At 39.9% G+C, this 22,666-nt stretch overlaps 1 pseudogene; it reads right to left on the bottom strand.

The window, feature by feature from the left end:
• The window catches only part of LOC120524656, a 79,881-nt pseudogene extending 65,762 nt beyond the window's left edge, over positions 1-14,119 (bottom strand).
• Between the last annotated feature and the right edge of the window lie 8,547 nt (positions 14,120-22,666).

Below are 22,666 nucleotides of genomic sequence, written 5' to 3'. Positions count from 1 at the left end.
AATGGCAGGCTTACCTATAAAATATTATTAAATGAAGAGAAAAGAGACCATTGAGTCATGTAAAGACACCAACTGATATGTCATTTTTCTATGCCTTTTGTATAGTAAACATTATTTAAGCATTAAAGCAGAGAGTTTTATTGAAATATATATACATATGTATACTGTATGTGTATGTATATGTGTGTGTGAGTGTGTATAAACACTCTCTAATCAAATCATCAGGAGCACTAAATTAATACTTAGTTGGGCCTCCATTTAAAAACAGCCTCATGACATGAATTCCACAAAATGTTCGAAACATTCCTTTGAGACTTTGGTCCACGTTGACAAGATTGCATCACACGATGTCCACAGATTTGTCAGCTACACATTCGCAAATCTCCCATTCCATCACATCCCAAAGGTCTTCTATTGGATTCAGATCCAGTGACAAGGGAAGGCCACTGAAGAACACTAAACTCATTGCCATGTTCCTGAACAACAGTTTGAGATGACCGTTGCTTTGTGACATATGCATTATCATGCTGGAAGTGGCCATTGGGAGTTGGATAAATTGTGGCCATGAAGGGATGCACAAAGTTAGCAACAAAACTTAAATAGACTGTGGCATTCCAGCAAAGATTTATTGGAATTTATGAGCTCAAAGTGTGCTAAGAAAAAAATTCCTCAAACAATTACACCACCACCTCCAGACTGGACTGTTGTCACAAGGCTGGTTGGGTACATAAGCAGAAATCAAAATTCATCAGACCAGGCTACATTTCTCAAGTATTCAACTGTGTAGTTTTGTTGAGCCTGTGCCCACTGCAGCCTTAACTTTCTGTTCTTGGCTAACATAAATGTGTTCTTCTGCTAGTGTAGCCCATCTGTCTCAAGGCTAAATGTTTTGTAAACCCAGAAAGCTTTTCTGCTTCTCCAATTGAACGGAGTGTTTATCTGAGTTACCGTAGCCTTTCTGTGAGCTCACACCAGCCTGGCCAGTCTCCTCAGACCTCTCTTATCAATAAGTTATTACTTACAGAACTGCCATTCACTGGATGTTTTTGTTTTTGCACCACTCTGAGTAAACTCCGGAGACTTTTGAACAAAAAAATAAGTTACAGAAATCCTCAAACCAGACTGTCCGGTGCAAACAATCGCGCCACAGTCAAAATCACTGCATCACATTTTTCCCCCCTTCTGATGTTTGATGTCATCATTAACTGAAGCTCCTAACCTGCATCTGCACGATTTTATGTATTTTGATACTGCTATGTGATTGGCTGATTAAATAAAATAATGGGAAAGCAGGTGTACAGGTGTTTGTAATAATTTTTTCAGTGAGAGTATATTTTTATGAAATTATTGCATACATAAATGAACAAAAGAATTTCCATTTCAATTCTGGTTTTGTTTTCTCGTCAACATCTTTAAAAAGAGCAACAGCCTATCATTGAATCAAGCACGGACAAGCATCATTTCAAGATAGGATTCCTGTTTATCTCAGAACGCACACACACTCATACTTGGTTGATTTAGAGTCTCCAGTTAGATAAACTTTCATGTCTTTGGGATGAGAGGAAAACTCCACATGATCACGGGGTGAACATGTAAACTCCACACAGACAGTGACTAGGGATTCAGGCCTGGATACTTGGAACCGGAGTCAATAACACGTTGAATTAAAATAAAACATTCCTTTAAAAACAATGCAGCATATTCACAAATGTCCTAAATACACAAAATAATTTAATCAACAACTACAGCTTTTTCATTGGTAACTGGTAAGCTTAAATTACAAACAGTTCTCTCCTTTAATGCTGAAAAGACACTAATTACATAACATGACTACATCGTTTTACATCGCATTATATGTCCTCTTGATGCTAAGTCAGATAGAATTTAATTTAGAAAGCAATATAAGACATAATCTGACTTAATCTGTTTCCCAACAACATTATTTCTGCTTACCTACAACATCTAATGCAAACGTTCCATCTCTGAAATAAGTCGATGTCAGGACATTGCTGGTGTATGAGCCCTGATCAGAGACTCGCACGTCTTGTAACCTCAGAGATACGTTGCCATTTTGTAGCTCATCCGTGAACAGTCCCACCCTGCCATTCCAATGCTGATCATCGATCTTCTCCGCTCCACTTGAATAGCCGTATATAAGCTCTGAGTTTCTGGACCAAGTGATCTCCATGTCCACGGCACTTAAAGCCGGAGATATGTGGCACGGGAGGATGACAGATTTCCCAGCAATGCCAACAACAGGATTATTAGGGACAATAATTTCAAATGTTTCTAAAGAAGAAATTGAAAAATTTTGAAGTGCAAGAAGAAAAAAAAGAATAGAAATGTACAACTTCTGGAAGTGATAACTCTTAATAGTTCAAAAATGGAAATTACCTTCATAACTGGCTGCCATATTCTCTGCCTCTTTTCACACCCAAGCTGCCAAGTCATTGTTAGGAAACAGTCATGTAAACCCTCTGACACTTGACTATTTTTCGTTTGAAGTTTTTGAAATCTTTGATTCTAAATATCTACCTAATTTATTAAACGTCCAGTTGCCCAATGCCTGTATCAGACTTGATTTCCATTACACAAATGTTGTCAGACCAGAGTCATTTTTTAGGCAAAGCCACCCAACCAACAAACATAACCCAGTGGTGTGTCTGCAACTGCCCCTCTGCCCAAGAAGTAAACATGAGTGCCAACTGCCCAAAAACTGGGATTATGACCTTATCTAACGTTTAAGTGCATTGAACTGAAACTAACAAAGTGCATTATTTATTTATGTATTTATTTAATATTGTCACTACTGGAAGAAATGAGAAATGCATCCATGTTTGACCTCTAATTCTCACTAATCTCTCTTCTTGTTTTTATTTGACACTTAAAACACTTGGCGAACTTAAATGGAACTCCTGCACATTATAATTCCATACAGTATTTTAATAATGTTATTATAATACACAACACCTCATAATACCTGTTTGCAATTTCTAGTTACTTTTCAGCTGCTATACTGCTAAACATAAAAATTTGTGGTAGTTACAAGAAACGTTCACAGTCAGTACACATGGCTTTTTATGACAGGTAGATCAGTTAGTAATTGATTCAATCCTTGCTGTGTCTTTTCACATAATTTAAAAGAAAATTAATTAATTTGTAAAACAGTTAAATAAACCTTTATTTTACTGCACATGATTTAACACAGATAGGTCACGTCAACATGTGTCAATAATACAAAGTCATCCTCACCTTCCTGTTGACATCCTGGGAAATGAAAGACAGTCATCAGAAAAAGGGCTTCAAGTGTCACTCTGAGCTCCATCTCTGAAAAAGTGACAGGATAAGACTTTTTACTATAAAAACACACAAGTACCAGAAAAAAACAGGAACTTCTTATAGAAATGTCACACTCACTGAAGTTACAACGATAAATCATTTCTCCTATTTATCCTAAGAATGACCTTCAGGGTACCACTTGATAACAGAAATGAAAATCCTAACTTTAATTTCTAAAATGTAACCTACTACCTGTTCTTAGACTCAGTCCCAACAAAACTGGTGTAAAGCTCAATGGTGGGTCTCGCAGCACCCATTCTTAGCCTGATCAACAGTTCATTACTGAATGGCACCGCTCCTGACGCACTAAAAGTGTTGGTTATCAGACTGATAATAAAATAATCAGAGCCAGACCCACACACACTTAACAGATACAGTATAGGCCTATTTCAATTTCATACTATATCTTTCTAAAACACTTGAAAGAGTAGTTGCTATTCAGCTTAGGACTCATCTTATACATCACAATCTATTTTAGACAATCTATTTTACACTGAACACTGTACAGAAGCAGCACTAACCTGTGTTTTAAATGACATTTTAAAGTCCTCCGATTAAGGCAGTTCAGAATTAATTATGTTCTTAGACTTACGTGACACCACTGACTACTCTGTTCAGTTACACGGGCTGTGAAGGTACAGCGGGCTCTCAGGCACTGGACAGTAAATATGGTGTCCTGCGGGGCTCAGAACGCAGACCTTTACTGTTTTCACTTTTCTTGCTTCCATTACAAATTATCAATAGAAATCATTCATTATTAGTCATATGCAGATGATACCCAGTTATACTTTTCTTTTCACCAAATGACATTTTTCTGATGATGTTGTTAATTAATTGTGTCAATGAATTTAAAAAGAGGATGGGTGAGAACACCCTTAGCAGAATCCTAGAGGGTGCATGGGAGTTTGCCCAACCAGTCTACATGTGTTTTGTGGACTTGAAAAGGCATTCGACCGTGTCCTCCGGGAATCCTGTGGGGAGCTCGGGAGTATGGGGTACCAGACCCCCTGATAAGAGCTGTTCGGTCTCTGTACAACCGGTGTCAGAACTTGGTCCGCATTGCCGGCAGTAAGTCGAGCCCGTTTCCAGTGAGAGTTGGACTCCGGCAGGGCTGCCCTTTGTCACCGATTCTGTTCATAACTTTTATGGACAGAATTTCTAAGCGCAGCCAGGGTGTTGAGGGGGTCCGGTTTGGTGGACTCGGGATTGGGTCACTGCTTTTTGCAGATGATGTTGTCCTGTTTGCTTCATCAGGCCGTGATCTTCTGCTCTCTCTGAATCGGTTCGCAGCTGAGTGTGAAGCGGCTGGGGTGGGAATCAGCACCTCCAAATCCAAGACCATGGTCCTTAGCCGGAAAAGGGTGGAGTGCCCTCTAAGGGTTGGGGGAGAGATCCTGCCCCAAGTGGAGGAGTTCAAGTATTTCGGGGTCTTGTTCACGAGTAGGGAAGAATGGAGCGTGAGATCGACAGGCGGATCGGTGCTGCATCTGCAGTGATGAGAGCTCTGCATCGGTCTGTCATCGTGAAAAAGGAGCTGAGCCGTAAGGCAAAGCTCTCAATTTACCAGTCGATCTACGTTCCTGATCATGAGCTATGAGTAGTGACCGAAAGAACGAGATCGCGAATACAAGCGGCTGAAATGAGTTTCCTCCGCAGGGTGTCTGGGCTTTCCCTTAAAGATAGGGTGAGAAGCTCAGTCATCCGGGAGGGGCTCAGAGTAGAGCCGCTGCTCCTCCGCATCGAGAAGAGTCAGATGAGGTGGCTCAGGCATCTGATCAGGATGCCTCCTGGATGCCTCCCTGGTGAGGTGTTCCGGCACGTCTAACCAGAAGGAGGCCCTGGGGAAGACCCAGGACACACTGGAAGGACTATGTCTCCTGGCTGGCCTGGGAACGCTTTGGGATTCTCCCAGAAGAGCTTGAAGAAGTGGTCAGGAGAGGTTAGTCTGGGCGCCTCTGTGCTCAAGCTGCTGCCCCCGCAACCTGACCTCGGATAAGCGGAAGAGGATGGATGGATGGATAGATGGATGGGTGAGAACAATTTGTCTGTGAATGTTACTTACTGAGGGAATGAGACAGGCTGCTACAATATGCAGTCATTTTAACCCAGTAGGTCTAAACATTAGTTTTACTGAACCAAATGGCTAAGTAGGTATTATCTTTGACAGTATCACATCCTGAAGCTTTCCAAAACTTGTTTTTTTTCCATCTTGAAAATACTGGACAACTCCTGCATTAAACTTCCAGACTGGCCACTGTTTGTGTGCAGTATGCAAGTTACTTTTACAAACATATTGGATTTTTTCTCAAAGTCGGGCAGCCATCCTGGCACATCTCAGGTACATGTGTGTCATTGGCAATGGCATTGAACCCTTAACACTGCATACCAAACTTCACATTTAATCCCATTCATTAGATAGGAGGGTATGGCAACCTTGCCAGTCCATATGACTAATAAACTTGCATAGGTCTGGGCAAAACCAAACAGCATTTAAACAAAGGTATTTGTCTTTTGTCAAAACTGAAAATTTGGGAGGCCCAATGGCATTTAACCCTTTACGGTTTCCATCAAAGATTACATTAAATCCCATTCATTACATTTGAAAGTAAGCCAACTTTGCCAGTCCATTTGACCCATATTCCTGCAATTGGCTGGGAAAACCCCTCCTGCAATTAAACAAAAGTATCCTTCTTTTGTCAAAACTGTGAAAATTAGGGTGGCTCAATGGCATTTAACCCTTTACAGTTCCTGTTCAACTACACAGTAAATCTCATTCATTTCATTATTTCACTGTGCCAACATTGCCAGTACTTTTGACTTAGTTACATGTGTTGGGCTGGGCAAATCACAACTGCAAATTAACAAAGACGTCTGTCTTTTCTTGAAATTGTGAAGCTTGGGGTGTCCAAATGCTTTCTAACCCTAACAGTGCCCTTCAAACATCAAAGTAAATCTCATTCATTAGATGTTACAGTGTGGCACCTTTTTATTTTTGCATCCATATTGGATTTTTCTCAAAGTAGGGCAGCCTTCCTGGAACATCCCAGGTACATGTGTGTCAGCATAATCTGGCAGCTCTAAATGATCCTGTTATCAATGATTGTGAGTGTGTGCTGACTGTTTTTGGAAGGGGATTTAAAATCAGTCTGATGGGGCCACAAAGCAGCAGTTCTAAAGAATGTGTCAATTTGAAACAATTACAATCAATATATAAAACTGAATGACTCTCTGTCTGTTCCCTACACCCTTTGACTAATCTGAGTCAAATTTTGCATGATTGCTCTCTAGGACTGTATGGATTAGATAGTTACTTTGGAACCCAATTTTTAATCCTGGCGTTCACGGGGTTTGATTTTATCTTTGTGCTACAATCTGCACAATACTGCCACCTGCTGGGTTAGATCAAGAGAAACATCTCAAGATAGAATTAGCGCTAGCAGACAACATGACCAGAGCTTATCGTGACTTAGCCAGGTAAGGACGCATGCTGTTTCTATCTACTGTAATATACTAAAGAGTATTGTGTGCTTTGCAGGCTGCGGCTTGATCAAGTGTGGAAGTGCAGCGCAACACAAAGGGAAATCAAAGGGTTTTTGTTTAACTCCTTTTTGCAGGTTTTTTTCATAATTTAAGTGCTACAGACTGTCCACTTTGAACTAAGATGACAAGTCAGACGTAACAGCATTCATGGTCACAACCCAGCATGGTGTTACCACAATTCCGGAATTCAATCAGAACCAAAAGAACAAATTCTCAACTCACGAGAGCAGAGACATTAACTCTTTCAGGGCTGATGTTGACTTTTGTCAAAAGGAGGCGTTGACGATGACAATCCCCTGTACACTGTGACAAAACCAGCCATTACATTTCAGTTGGACTCTCATTGCTAGAAGGAAAGTTAGATTCATTGGTTTGACTGAGATTCCTGTGCTCTCGAGTAGCAAGGCACACACAACGGTAAAATGGCACTGACATCTGGCAAGAGATCAAAGCAAATGCATGAATCAAAATACTCTGTGGACGACATTTTGCCTATTATTTCTGAACTGGACTATGACTTGTCAGACTCAGTTTTTGATACAAGTGATCAAAACGAATGTGAGGCTCCAGTTTCAGCTGATTGGTCCCCAGCTAGTCATGGTACTGACAATGTTCACCAGGGAGGACCGCCACTTAACAATGATAAGAGTTAGAAACCAGATTGTGACCATGACCGCTGCTGCTGTCCCAGCCATTCAAAGACAGCCTGACAGCAAGCCTGCCGCACATTCTTGGCAAACTGGCAGCCACAGTCTGCAGCAACAGACGCTTTATGTTGATTTCTGAGTGAAACCATTGTTTTTGGAAAAATATTCAGCCCTCAAAGAGTTAATAGAGGGGCAGTGTGGATGACGGATGGGACAGCTAGCAATGACAACAGGGTCACCGTTTAAAAACACATAAACCTTTGGTTTCTTTCTTTAACCCATTCTATAAATATACCCAAACAACACCTTGAAGTTCAGCTAAATAAAAAACACTCTACATATTGTAATATTGCCACTTATATGTAAAGTGAACATAATTATTAATGTTTCCTCATGCTGCACAAGTCCTATCTTAAATTTATTTGAACAGTTCTATTTTTTGTTTCAGGCTTTTAATCATAATGACCTGAGGCTACAAGATGGGAACCAACTCTGGAAGTGATGTTAGTTCATCCCAGGATACTCTCACACACACACACACCCACACTCATTCATACTCAGTCTAGAATCTCCAGTCATCTTAACATGCAGGTCTTTATAGGAGACGCCAGTACAGTGAAGACAAGTTGATGTGGATGTGCAAACTGGGCAATGAAGAGAGTCGGGAAGGCTGGACTGGGGAGCTCAGAGAAAACCAACACAAACCAACAAGGGATGGGACTGGCAGTCTGAGCATATAATCAGAAAAACGATTTAATAAAAGCATCCCATAAATACTTATATCTGAGGGTTTTCTGAAACAGCGATATTGTACATTACACAATCAAATAAAATAAAAGTTGCCATGACAACAAACAGATTACTATGAATCCAACTTTTCTTTACTCGTTTTAAATGAGGCTCGAGGTGTCTGCTTATCCGTTTTCCCTGCAATTAAATAAAAGTGTCCGTCTTTTGTCAAAACTGTGAAAATTAGGGTGGCGCAATGGTATTTAACCCTTTACTGTTCCCATTGAACTACACAGTAAATCTCATTCATTTCATTATTTCACTGTGCCAACATTGCCAGTACTTTTGACTCAGTTACATGTGTTGGGCTGGGCAAGTCACAACTGCAAATTAACAAAGGCGTCTGTCTTTCCTTGAAATTGTGAAGCTTGGACAAGTGATGAGCAGTGCCTGGTTGTCTCCACACATACCGCTTAGAATTAAGGGCAAAAAGTTCTATCTTGGAGTTTGCTAAAAGACAACTGAAGGACTCTGAGATGGTGAGAAATAAGATTCTCTGGTCTGATGAGACCAAGATAGAACTTTTTGGCCTTAATTCTAAGCGGTATGTGTGGAGACAACCAGGCACTGCTCATCACTTGTCCAATACAGTCCCACAGTGAAGCATGGCGGTGGCAGCATCATGCTGTGGGGTGTTTTTCAGCTGCAGGGACAGGGCGACTGGTTGCAATCGAGGGAAAGATGAATGCGCCAAGTACAGGGATATCCTGGACAAAACCTTCTCCAGAGTGCTAAGGACCTCAGACTGGGCCGAAGGTTTACCTTCCAACAAGACAATGACCCTAAGCATACAGCTAAAATAACGAAGGAGTGGCTTCACAACAACTCTGTGACTGTTCTTGAATGGCCCAGCCAGAGCCCTGACTTAAACCCAATTGAGCATCTCTGGAGAGACCTAAAAATGGCTGTCCACCAATGTTTATCATCCAACCTGAAAGAACTAGAAAGGATCTGCAAAGAGGAATGTCAGAGGATCCCCAAATCCAGGTGTAAAAAACTTGTTGCATCTTTCCCAAGAAGACTCATGGCTGTATTAGCTCAAAAGGGTTCTTCTACTAAATACTGAGCAAAGGGTCTGAATACTTAGGACCATGTGATATTTCAATTTTTCTTTTTTAATAAATCTGCAACAATTTTAAAAATTATTTTTTGTCTGTCAATATGGGGTGCTGCGTGTACATTAATGAGGGAAAAAATTAATTTAAGTGATTTTAGCAAATGGCTGCAATATAACAAAAAGTGAAAAATTGAAGGGGTCTGAATACTTTCCGCACTCCACTGTATATAGATAGACGCCGATTCACTGTGTTGCCCGTCACCACGATACGTCAGCGCGTCCGCCTTATTGCGAGTGGCAAAAGTACCATTTAAACTAATACAGGTAGACGTGGAAACCGGATTTTCTAATGAAAAAACAGTAACGTTTAAAAGAGTATCGTTTACATACAACATATTTTGGCAAATCGTTTAAATGCAATTATTTATATCCATTTATACACTAATAATGGCAATTATTAAATAATAATAATTATTATTATTATTATTATTAAATAATTCCTCCCATATAAGTAACATTTCTCGGGCTGCCTTCTTCCATCTCCGAAACACTTCTAGACTTCGTCCTGTTCTTACGCAACACAGTACTAAAGTATTGGTTAATGCCGGAGTCACCTCACGTATAGATTAATGTAATGCTATTCTATCTGGCATCCCATAAAACGTATCCATCGCTACAACTTCAAAATTCAGCTGCCAGGATAATAACCTGCTGTTCTAAATCCACTGAACATACTACACCGATTCTCTCTCAACTTCACTGGCTCCCTGTTAACTACAGAATACAATACAAAATACCGCTCTTAACATTTAAAGCTCTCCACAACCTCACTGATCTCCTACAGACTTACACTCCTCTCGCTCACTCAGATTCTGTAATTTGAGAGTATTTAGTCTGGCAATATGGTGCAGCCTTAGTTTGTAGAAGACAGACACAACTAAAGACATGAGCATAAAATGATGGTTGTCAATTTCAAACTGTGTTTCCTCAATGTGCTCCTTGAGAAAAAACATCATCAAGTTTGAGAAATGTTAAGAGCTAACAACAATCGACATAGTTAGTGACTAAATACGTTTAGAAAAAACGTTGTTTGGAGGCTCACTTGAGCACATAAACGCATAGCTTTGCTAGCTTAGCCTGGCGTAGCTAAAGTAAAGATTATAAAACGTGATTTTCTAATGGCCAAATATAACCAAAACAATTGTTCAGCCCCACCTATGAAATGTAATCCCCCGGGATCTGGTTTGGAGCGTACAGCGGTTTGTAAAATCTCAAGCAGAACATGTGTGAGGCATCTTATCCATTACTTCACTCCACAGCAGTGCCACTCAATATGGCTGAGTCTAGTTATTCTTTTTATTTTTTTCTTTTTTTTTTTTTTGAAATTGTATCAATATAATTCCATTCATTCCATACAAATCAATCAATTTTTACAAAAAGTAAAATTAAGAACAAGTCGACCCCCACCCTAGACTAGGAGTCTAGTTATTCTATGTCTATGCGCGTGGCGGCCATGATGCAGGCGCGTACGAGTTCTGAGCGTGAACCGTCCCTAACTCTCCTCTTTTAAGTCAGTGGGTAATTGATGTTTAATATTATTTGAAATTGGAAAAAATCTAATTCTCAGTCAGAGGATCTGTGCAGAACTTTTTCAAAACCTGGCAGGATCTAATCAATAATGTTTTAGAATAAGCTCTTAAAGCACTGAGGAAGTAACTCTTCCCATTTCTTTTTCTTCTCCATTTATCTTTATCCGTCTAAACTCATCAATTTATTTACTTTTATAAGCTTTAAGTTTTACTCCGTTGGCCATGCTCTCTTTCTCAGGAGTGAGGGTTGATTTGTTTTCTATCCTATTTTTTGTAAAAATTAATCTATTTGCATGGAATGAATACAATAAAATCAATAAAATTTTTTTTTTTTAAAGGAATAGGTTGACCTTTCCACGCACCATTATATTGTTACAGAATGATTACAATCAAGTAATTTTAATTTGTAAATGATATGTAATCAGTAGTATTTGATAACAGTATTTGATAAAGCTGTCGTCATAGATGCAAATATGCAAAAGAAAGGGAAATGACACAGAAACAGTAGCACTGCTTTGATGTTGGGTGCCAACAGTTTGCAAAGCCGAGCAGAAAAGTGCATATACAAGGTGAGGGCTACCGTGAAAGTGTGTGTGGCTTTACGCCAAGTTTAGTTTTTATGCATCTCGACGTGTGCGAGTAAACAGGCGTACGAACCATTTGTACATGAGGCCCCAAATGATCAGATGACTTGCCAGTTTCATTAAAATGCAAAATTAATGATGATAAAAACACAGGTTAGCAATTTGTGCTTAATTCATTAATAAGAAATGTTCACGTAATGTGAGAGTATGCAATCTACATATGTAAACTTTTTTCAATTGACATTCAGTAATTTGGTTTAACAAAAAAATTGTTTTTGCACTTAATTAAAATAAGTCAGAGTAACTCACAAAAAGTTGTCACTGTAATCCCTTCCACTATGGGTAGAGTAAATAGTTTGTCTATTGTTAGGATAACAATAAATTATTTTGAATTTCTCAATTCTTTTCTCTAGAATTTTTAAATATACAATGCTTATAAAAAGGATTTACCCTTTGGAAGTGTTCACATTAACATTTCTTGTAAATATTCTGTCTGAGTTTGGCAACAGTTTGCCTTGTTCAGGACCATCTACAACCTTGACGACACAACCTGGAAAACTTCTAACTCTTGATAATGCAACATATAACTGACCGTGGCTGAATACTCATTCTGGCAAGTAAATGCCAACTATTTCTAAGGTTTGCTCTTCTGAGTCTTTCTCTTTTAGCGTTTTTCTGACGCTCATTTTCTTTTTCTTCAATCGACCTATTTGCTCGTATTTTTCTTTGTTTTTCAGTCTTTCTTTTGTTGATGTTTACTTGTTGAGCTGACCGTTCTTCCAGGAGATGGTGGTTATATAGGATTTGATTGTCTGTGTCTTTTGTCCTACTTGTCGGGTTTTTTTTTTTTTTGGGTGGCATGTTGTTAGTAACTACATCCGTAATATTTTCTCTTATAGTAATACTGGCTTGTATGTGGCTGTAATATGCGTCACTGTATTGTGTGCCTTCCTTATCATGCGCGACCGCGGCTAGGCCATTCACTGTGTGCCCAGCTTACAGGGTGTGCGTCCACGGCGCGACCCCACGCATGCGCACTTCACCAGAAGACACACGGACAGCTGGACGCACACAGGGGTTTTATTAATGAGGATAATATTGCATTACAGACGAATAAATTTAGTTTTTGTCATTAATTCTGTTATATATGTGTAATTAATTTAGACAACTTTACACAGATATGTTTTAACTTTGACATTAAAGCGTCTCTTTCTGTTGATTAATGTCAAAAAAGCCAAATTAAATCCATTTTTAATTAACAATTAAAAATAAAATGTGACAAATTCCAAGGTGGTAAATGTTTTTTTGTGTAAACGTAGTTCTTCAAATAAATAATTTTTTGAATGTACCCTCCTACCTCCATATTTCAGTATTTGGCTGCTGTTTAGACTCAGACTACTAACTTTATGTATCTTTGCTTATTTATGCACCACTGCAAGCGGATTACTACAACAGCTTTAGCTTTTGAGAATGATGGAAAACAAGTTATTTTGCACATCATAAATATTTTTATCAAACATTATATATACACACACACAGTATATAAAGTGAACTGAAGTGAAGCATGAGCCACAATGTGGTCAGTATTTGGTTTAAAAAGAAATAAAAGGTAAAAAGAAACAGTGAATCAGCCTTAATAGCACAACTGCATTCAGTGAATAACAAATTGATAACTCAATATAAACACAAGAAAATACTCAAATATTTTGTGATTAACAAGAATGGATACATTTTTTGTTCCTTGAAAGAGAGTCCAGTACAAAATAAGGAACAACACTTGTTAACTTTTAAAGTAAATGTCTTTTAAAAGCCATTTTAATCGTCAATTAATCAAAAGAGTATTTGATTAAGTGTGCATTGCCAAAGTGTTGTTTTTATAAACTTAACTTTAAGCATCGTTACATTTATCTGATTTTCTGTTTGAAGATGCCCATTTTCGCGTACTCTTATAATTTCTACAGCAGATTCGCAATCTTTTTACTAAACCCTATTTATTTCAGTTTCGGTGACACCGGTATTTGGGCCCTCAGTAATGGGCGTCCTTCACAATTTAAAATGAAGCCTAGTTTGTCAGATAATTCACATTTGGTTAAACGGCACCTCGGAAATTCCCCATTATAGGCGATGCCGGTCCGCGTGCCATGCAGTGGACTCAATGGTAACTAATACGCTTCCTCGAAGGTCCAGGGGTGCAAATCCTGACCCACAAACCATCTGCGTGGACCATGTATGCCCCCACCAGCCCTTTTCTACGTGTTTCTTGTTTTTTTCCATCATTACAAAGACATACTGCATGTGTTACTTTCTCTGGCCCCTCTACACGTACCCCCGTGAGTGGGTGTGGGCGGCTGCTGCACGCATGGTGCCCAGAGTTACGTTACCCCCTGCTGTACGTGATCCCTGAACATGAAGGCTGCAAGAGAAATGAAGTACAAAAACAAATCCACACGCGCCCTTCTGTGGAAATGCTCGGCTTTTACTCCTCTAGTGATCATGAACGTTGTAATCGCTGTGTCTGCCTTGACTGACGCAAATCGACAGAAAGCACACAGGCCGCCTCCTCAGCGCAGGAACTTAGGAAAATACAGTAGTAGGGACTGCTACAGGCGCCACCGCCCATTTCCTCCATTTGAATCTGGAGGCCGTGAACAACAAAACATGAATTGACTATACACACACAAGCGTAACAATATGGTAATTCTCAGTAAACATGAATAAATTACAAACATATGTACAAACGTTTACATAATGTACAATAGCAAAAGGGCTGCATTTATGCGATCGGGACATACGGACCTTTTCGCGACGGTCGCTCCTCTCCACATGGAAATCCTGTACCAGATTTAACGTTGGCCTCGGTCCATTCGAATCGCCGCCTCTACGTGAGTGTTATAAATATTCCAGTTGAAGGATCTCAGTGCTGTCTGCAAGAAACAAAAGGCACCACAGGCTGCGCCAGGCCAGCTCACCCCAGCTTCTTTTCTTTCACTTTCGCTATTGTAATAAAGTCACGCAACAGCACAAGCTGGGGAAAACATGAAGCGAAAAGAAGCAGAATTGCCTAATCGGAGTTACTTATACCGTTCCATACCATTTTCTAAATTCCGTTAATACTGAGCAGTGTGGCTGAAGCCTATCTCATCATGTATAGGGGGCAAGGCAGGAACAGTCACGGGACTGGACGCTGAAAGCAGAGCACATCAGACACACATCATGGCCACTTAAATGTCGCCCGTCCACTAAACTTAAATGGTTTAGGATTGTGGTAGAAAAAGAGCACCTGTTGGTAACTTGGGACGCGCAGGGAGGGCATGTAAAGTTCACACAGTGATGAATTCAGGACGGGAACTCTGCTGTCCTTCCTGCTGCCACCGCTCAGCTCGTGTCATTTATAGTAAAGTCGTAATCACCGGTGAGGTAAGGAAAGTTAGCAGTGCAGTTGTAAGTCGGAGCTGTCTGACATCCCACCAGAATGCGAGCGCCTCTCAAGTTCTGAACCTCCGCCCTGCAGCGCCTCTCTCTCTCTCTTTCTCACTGTCGTTTCTCACATTCACCCCTTCGTTTTCCTCCCACATCCCCATCAGAGTGTAACTGCAGCTCACTACACTGATCTACTGAAATGTGCTTTCTTTCCTACAAAATGTACATTTGTTTAAAAAAGAGTCATAATAAAACATATGCTCAGAAGTAGATTTACCCACCACCAAACCAGTCATGCTGAACGATGTTACAGGCAGCATAACGTTCTCCACAGCCTCTCCAGACCCTTTTACGTCTGTCACATGTGCTCAGGGTGAACCTGCTCTCATCTGTGAAAAGCACAGGGTGCCAGTGTTGGACCTACCAATTCTGGTATTCTCAAATGCCAATCGAGCTCCACGGCGCCAGTCAGAGAGCACAGGGCCCACTAGAGGACATCGGGCTGTCAGGCCACCCTCATGAAATCTGTTTCTGATTGTATGGTCGGGAGACATTCATACCAGTGTCCTACTGGAGGTCATTTTATAGGGCTCTGGTAGTGCTCATCCTGTTCCTCCTTGCCCAAAGGAGCAGATACTGGTCATGCTGATGGGTTAAGGACCTTCTACGGTCCTGTCCAGCTCTCCTAGAATAACTGCCTGTCTCCTGGAATCTCCTCCATGCCCTTGAGACTGTGCTGGGAGACACAGCAAACCTTCTGGCAATGGCATGTATTGATGTGTCATCCTGCAGAAGTTGGACTACCGGTGCCACCAAACTCTGTAGGGTCCAGGTATCACCTCACGCTACCAGTAGTGACACTGACCATAGCCAAATGCAAAACGAGTGAAAAAACAGATCAGGAGGGGAAAATGTCAGTGGCATCCACCTGTTAAACCATTCCTGTTTTGGGGGTCGTCTTATTGTTGCCCCTCTAGTGCACCTATTGTTAATTTCATTAATACCAAAGCAGCTGAAACTGATTGACAACCCTCTCTGTTAGTTAACTGGCTAAATCTGGCTAACTGGCTCAAGAAGTTTCATTGAGTTGATGCTATACTCTAATTAAAAAGTGTTTTATTAATTTTTTGAGTAGTATATAAAAAAAACACAAATGTAATTGAAAACCAAAACGATGTTCAGTTAAATACACTCAAGTTCAGTATAGACACAATAAAATATTCAAAATTTGAATTGCCCTGAACCAAAAACTCACATTGTAAAGTAATTCTAGTACAATTTTAAATTCTATTTGCAGTAGCCAACTTGTTTTCTGAGACGGCCCAAATTTCAGCATCTTTGGCCATCATTTTACATGCAGAATGAGAGGGGCCCTGGTGCCTGATGACATCTTACCATGGGGTTGACTGGAAGAATTTCTTTCTTATCAGAAATTTCAGTCAACTGCCTTGTAGTGTAAGCAGTCTCACTGATCGACTCTCTGATGTCCAGTAATTCACTATGCAGCGGCTGCAGCAAGTAGGCACGAGAATATAATATAATTTAACAACCACATGCATGCTAAGACAATTACTTCAAGGGGTCAGCCAGAAGACAATTAATTAGTCTTCGAAGTTATTAATGATAACAGCAGTTGAGAAATGATTGGTATTGCATTTAACTTATGTTGTGATGTAGTGACTGGACATTGCACATTGAGTATTTCCATTGTCCCACTCACCATTTCGATTTAAAAACGCAATATAGCAACACACATAAAACTAAGTGACGAATGACAGAAGTGTCTTAGAAAACATTTACAGGAAGAACCAGAAATAAACACACACAATGGTGAATTATATAGACTACGTATCTCCAATTCTCTCTCTAATATTGACAGACCGTATTGTCCGCTCCCCTTTGGACTGTGGGAGGAAACCGGAGCGCCTGGAGGAAACCCACGCAGATAAAGGGAGAACATGCAAACTCCACGCAAGGAGGATCCAGAAAGCGAACCTGGGTCACCTAACTGCAAGGCAGCAGTGCTACCACTGCACCACCATGCCGCCTCGAATAAGAACTAAACCAGACAAAAACAGTGCTTGTAAGCCAAATGTAATTTTCCAGCCTGTGTAGTAAAATAGAATGGTCAATGGTGTCAAACACTGTGCTTAAATCTAAAAACAAAATTACAGTGGAATTTCCTTCATTGGAATATACTAAAATGTCATTTGCAACATGTGTTATTTCTGCACAAGTGCTATTTCTGCACTTGAACCAGTGCAGAAGTCATTTAGAATATGTCAAGTACATTGTGATGTGTAATGGGAGCCTGAAGTTGATTGACAGCTATTTTCGCAAGTATTTTAGAGAGAAAGGGTAAATTTGAAATGAGTCTATAATTATTACGAGTATGTGGGTTCAGGTCTGACTTTTTAAATAATGGTCTGACAACTGACACTTTGTTCATTGGGAGGTGCGCCATTCGGCAATGAACTATAGATAATGCTGTGTGTTTCCAGAACATCCATTGAGCCTTTAGCTGGGTCAGGGTCAAGGAACCAGTACTGAAATCTGGGCTCTTATATTGTCAATTTCATCATTAAAGACGTTAATAAAGTCTGTACTGCTAATATCTGTAAGAATGTTTCATTGTAGTTCAGAATTACCATTTGTTAGATTATCTGCTGTTCTAAACAACATACAAGGATTATTGTTCTTGTCTTTTAATCTAGTATAGTAGTCAAAGCCAGCCATAAAGATAGCTTTCATTATACTGTACCTTTTTTACATGTTCTGTCCATTGAGTTCAGAAGATCTACTACTTTGTTGCTCTCCAGTTATGCTCCAGTTTTTAACAGTCTAATTTAAGAGCTGGAGCTCTCATTAAACCAGGATGAGTTTCTATGTACTTTAATCACTTCAGTTTTAGTGGTAGCTAGTGTATCCAAAGCCTCTCTCAAAGTCACAGTATAAATGACATTAGCTGATCTAAGTTGTTTTTCACATTTATACTTGAGTTTCTCAAAATATTCACAAACTGTGACGTAGAGGTATCGCACAGTCCTTGTTTTAATCTATGAATGTATTGGTAACGACAAAACTAATTCAAACATAACTAAGTACTGATCATAAATAACTTTATTCAATGGAGCAACATTTAAATATTGAATCTCAACTCAATAAGTAATAAATAGATGTACTGTATTGGCATGATTATGAGTTGGGCTGTTGACAATCTGACACAATTCTATGAAATATAACAAATAAGTTAAACATTTTCTAAGAGTGTCAGTTTCTGCATCAATGTCTGTATTAAAGTCCCCATCAACACTACAAGATCATAATTTAGAGCTAAATCAGATAAAAGGCTGCAAAATTCATTCATGAACAATGAATACAGCCCTGGTGGTCTGTAGACTAGCACTGCAATTGTCCTGGAATCTTTTTTAATATTTAAAGTGAGTACCTAAAAGGATATAAATCTACTCTCTTTATATAAAATCCTAAGCTTAAAAGTGCAAACCTACTGTCACAAAAACGAGACATGAACAGATAAAGGTTTGGGGCAGCCACCCGTATAATATGGTATCCCGGCTGCAAAAGTCATTTTTATCAAATAACCAGCACTGAAGTGCATACAACTGAGTCCAAAACAAGACTAAGGGAAAAGGGAAAAAGGGCAGGCTTTTAAAGGGGAAGACAGGAAGTGAGGTCATAAGGATCGGGCACGTGTTCTTCAATCATTGGATCAAACCCGGACGTGACATCAGAGGGGCCGGAGCTGGTAAGGTCTACTTCCATTGGCTCGGTCCCGGAAGTGACGTCAAGAGAGCCAGGTGGAATTTCCCGGGAATGGTCTACAGAAAAGGGAGAAAAAGAGTCAGTGCACTCTGCCCCATCCCGGCATGCCTCAAAACTGCCTTCACTCAAGCCCTTTAGCTGCTTCCATGCGCACGTGTGTGACACTACATATATATGTTTGGTATCATTCTTTTCAGAATTTATCGAACTTTAATGTAATGTTGTTAGATTTTCAGATTCTTATTCCGTTTTTAAATTATAAACTAAAAAATATCAAGAACTCACATACCACAAGATGAGACTTTGTGCCAAGAGATTTAACCACAAAGAGTAGGACAGCTGCTGTACAGGCTTTGAAATGTTCGAAGTGCCACACGAGATGCAGATCACACAGAACCGCAGCAGCAGCAAGTCAGCATCTGATTGAGCAAAGCGGAGGTAAAAAAAAAACTGTATTTGTTTGCCATTGTATCACCATTTAAGAGGGGGTTTCTGAGGAGCGATCACATCTCCTCGGGGTGTGTTCAGCCCCCCTCTTCACAACACCAGTGGCAGAGACGCGAAGCGGTTGGCACGTAGTGCAGGCAGAGGGGGTTGGTGAGTGAAGCGAGCACAGGGTGAACCCCCTAGTTTGCATATGCCTGTATTATCCAAAGCATATTGAATTTCATCACACAATTATTCCAAGGCCACATCCTCAACCAGCATCTCTTGATTTATGAAGAAATGTACAACCATTTGGTGATGCCTCCTCTATGGGAATCATGCCAGGATTCAGTGAAAAGACACACATCAGATTTTGTACTTAATGTACACAAGTAACAAAACTACAGTTCTTCATAAGTCTTGTAAAACAATTGATGAAACCTACAAACACTAGGCTGTTGTGATGACAATGCTGCATCTAATGTTAAATCGCAACTTCCATTACTAAATACTAGATGGTAACTGTTAAATCATTTAGTTTTGTCTGCATTGGAGTTGTTTTATCTGAAGAATATCCACCTTATTTCAGGGTTACACATTTATTTTGTAATAAATTTGCAAGGCCCAGAAGAAGTTGCCTTCACAAAACAGGAAATCCAATGGCAAAAAGACCCAAAGATGCAAATCTAAAGAGTGAAGCGAAAAACAGAGTATAAAGGTCAAGAAATCCTGTAATGCAACTCTCAGCAATAATCGAAGAGACCTCACCAACACGTAGCATATACAATGTACCAGCAGGAAGTGTGTGTTCCCTCAGCCATTACAGGACTTGGGGCGGTCACTTGACAGTGACAGAGAGATGGCCCTGCTGCTTGGGGCACCACTCACAAACACAAGGAAAATGGTAGAAGCAGGGAACACAGAAATTAAATAAGGCAAAGTATTGATTAAGTAAACATATAATAGTTTAAATTATAAATATAAAGAACACTATTAACATAATCAAAATAATTAAACATGAACACAAAAGAAAACTTAAAAAAGCAATCTAAAGTCGGGAGGGAATACTGACCAAATCATAACACTAACTCCATTACAGACAATCTTCTACTCTTCCAGTCCAGCACCAGGTTGTCCTTCAGAGTAAAATGGTTCGGCTCAAGTTAGAAGCTGCTGGCAACTATCTGAAGCAACACAACACAAAGAGACAAAGAGCAGCATGTAGCTGACTACAAACCTCTCAGAAAGCAACACGTTGATGTAGAAGGTAAACAAAAACCTATTGTGGCACTAGAGGGTGCTGTCGCTCCTCTAAACCCCACAGACAAACGTCCAGACACCAGGTAAAAGTTTTAGAAATAATTTTAATTTCTTCTTTCTGATATTGTGCCACAGTAGACACCACCATAAACAAAAAATTAATAATAAAAATAACAATAATGAGCCTCCTCTCCTCCCAGCAGCTCCGTCACTCTACCACCCAACTCCGGCTCAGCTTGTTGGGTTTCCAATAGTCCTTTAAATAGTCCATGACACGGAAGTGCTCCTGTCCTTCAGTCCATGTGATTCACTAACACTTCCGGGTCAGTTGAAGATTCATATTTTTCTTCAGCCTGGAAGTACTTTTGTTCTTCCATCCCCGTGACTTGGGAGTACTTCCGGGCTATAGGGAAAATAGAAATCCCTGTGTCTCCCTGCAGCGTCACCCAATGGCACCCACGGCACCCAGCAGGGCTGTGAAGTCGAACTCCATCTCCCACGATGCCCTGTGGGAATCCGGGGGCACCTCCATGCTGTAGGGAGGACTCCATCTAGTGGCCTGGATGTGTTGGCTGGGATAAGCTGCTGGCCATCTCTCACACTATTAAAGATGTTATAGATTCCAAGTTCTGCTGTCCTTTTTAGGCCTTTAAAAAGGTGTAACGTAAAAAAAGCAATGCCTTGAAATGAATAATCACAGTCCTGGGACCTCATGTATAAAATTTATTTACACTAGGAAACGTGTGTAAGGCAATTCTTACACAAAAGTCGGGATTTATAAAATATGATCTTGACGTGGAAATTGGCTTAAAATAATGGAAGATTTAGATCATCCGTAAGTGAACATAAAATCTCGTTTAAATGTATATTTCAGTAACATTTCAGTTACATTCTGATATACAACCATCTTTCCATTCTCAAAACTTTTAATGGAATGGGGATTGTGTGATTTCTGCATGGTGGTCTCTAGAATGTAGATTCCAGCTCAGCAAACAACTCCAAGAGGACGGCTCAAGAAGATCTAAATCAGCTTAGTTAACTGATTTGAAAGTTACATCATGTTCTGTTTTTTATTTGCCTCATTGATAAGACAGATACCACATTTTTGTTTTTTAAATATTTTGTCTCAGTGGTATATATGTGTGATGTGGAAGGCCGACTTGGTTAGACCACCAAGCCACTGTTTGTACAGACAGGCATTAACCACAGCCACATCCACTGCTGTTTCAGTCATTTGTTCTGACGATCTGTTTGCCAACAGGAGTGCCTTTTGAGTGAGTAAAGAGGAAAATACTGCAGACAAAATATTCAAGCTGAAATTTCTTTAAAGGTGAATATGAAACTGAGAACTAACCTGTAATTAAAGAGTAAACCTCTACCTGGCAGCACAGATTATAGTATTCATTAATCCATCCATCTCGTAGACCCCTTTACCCAGGGCAGGGTGCAGTTAGAGCCTATCCCAGTAAGCAATGGGCACAGAAGACATTCAAACACATATAAGAATGATGAATCACCTAGCCTGCATGTCTTTGTACTGTGGGAGTACTCAGGAGCAAACCCATGCGGACATCAGATGAAAACTCAATGGAGGGAGCACCTCGGGAAGCGATTCACGGACTTCTTAACTTCTCAAGACAGCAAATATGGGCTAACTCCCTGAAATTATGAGAAAAAAAGTATGCTGCACCATAGCTTGTATCTTTAATTAGCCATTGCTCCACAGTTGATATGAAACCATCACAAACCAAAATTTGACAAGTTAACTACAGAACCCTAAAGCAAATGTGTACAAAAGCAGGAATATCAAAACTGCACAGGATATTCTGTATGTTAATACAGATAAATGTTTGCTTTTCAGAAGTGAAATTTAATGCATTTCTTTGCAGTAAAGACTTTGATCAGATCACTAAAATCCACATTTCCCAACCACATCACTCTTAATTGAGTCAAATGATTCAATCTTTCCTGTCCCATTGTGGATCTGAGTCTATTCTTTACTAGCATGAGTTTGCAGAAAGATTGTTCACCACTTGCAGTTGTGACAAGAAATGTCCTCTGTTGCCTGAAAGCAACATGTACATTTGGGAGGATGTCCTGCTAGTCTGTTAAATGCCTTTAGCGCTAATGAATTCTCCAAACTGTTCAGTCTGCTAATCACTGTGCCACCATGCCTCAAACAACAAAAGACGCAAATGGAACAATAACCACAAACAAAGTACAACAAATGTC

The sequence above is a fragment of the Polypterus senegalus genome, chromosome 1 (genome assembly GCF_016835505.1).
Source record: "Polypterus senegalus isolate Bchr_013 chromosome 1, ASM1683550v1, whole genome shotgun sequence".
Lineage (NCBI taxonomy): Eukaryota > Metazoa > Chordata > Cladistia > Polypteriformes > Polypteridae > Polypterus > Polypterus senegalus.
Note: the sequence above shows the minus strand (reverse complement) of the source record. Positions and strands in the feature narration are given on the sequence as shown.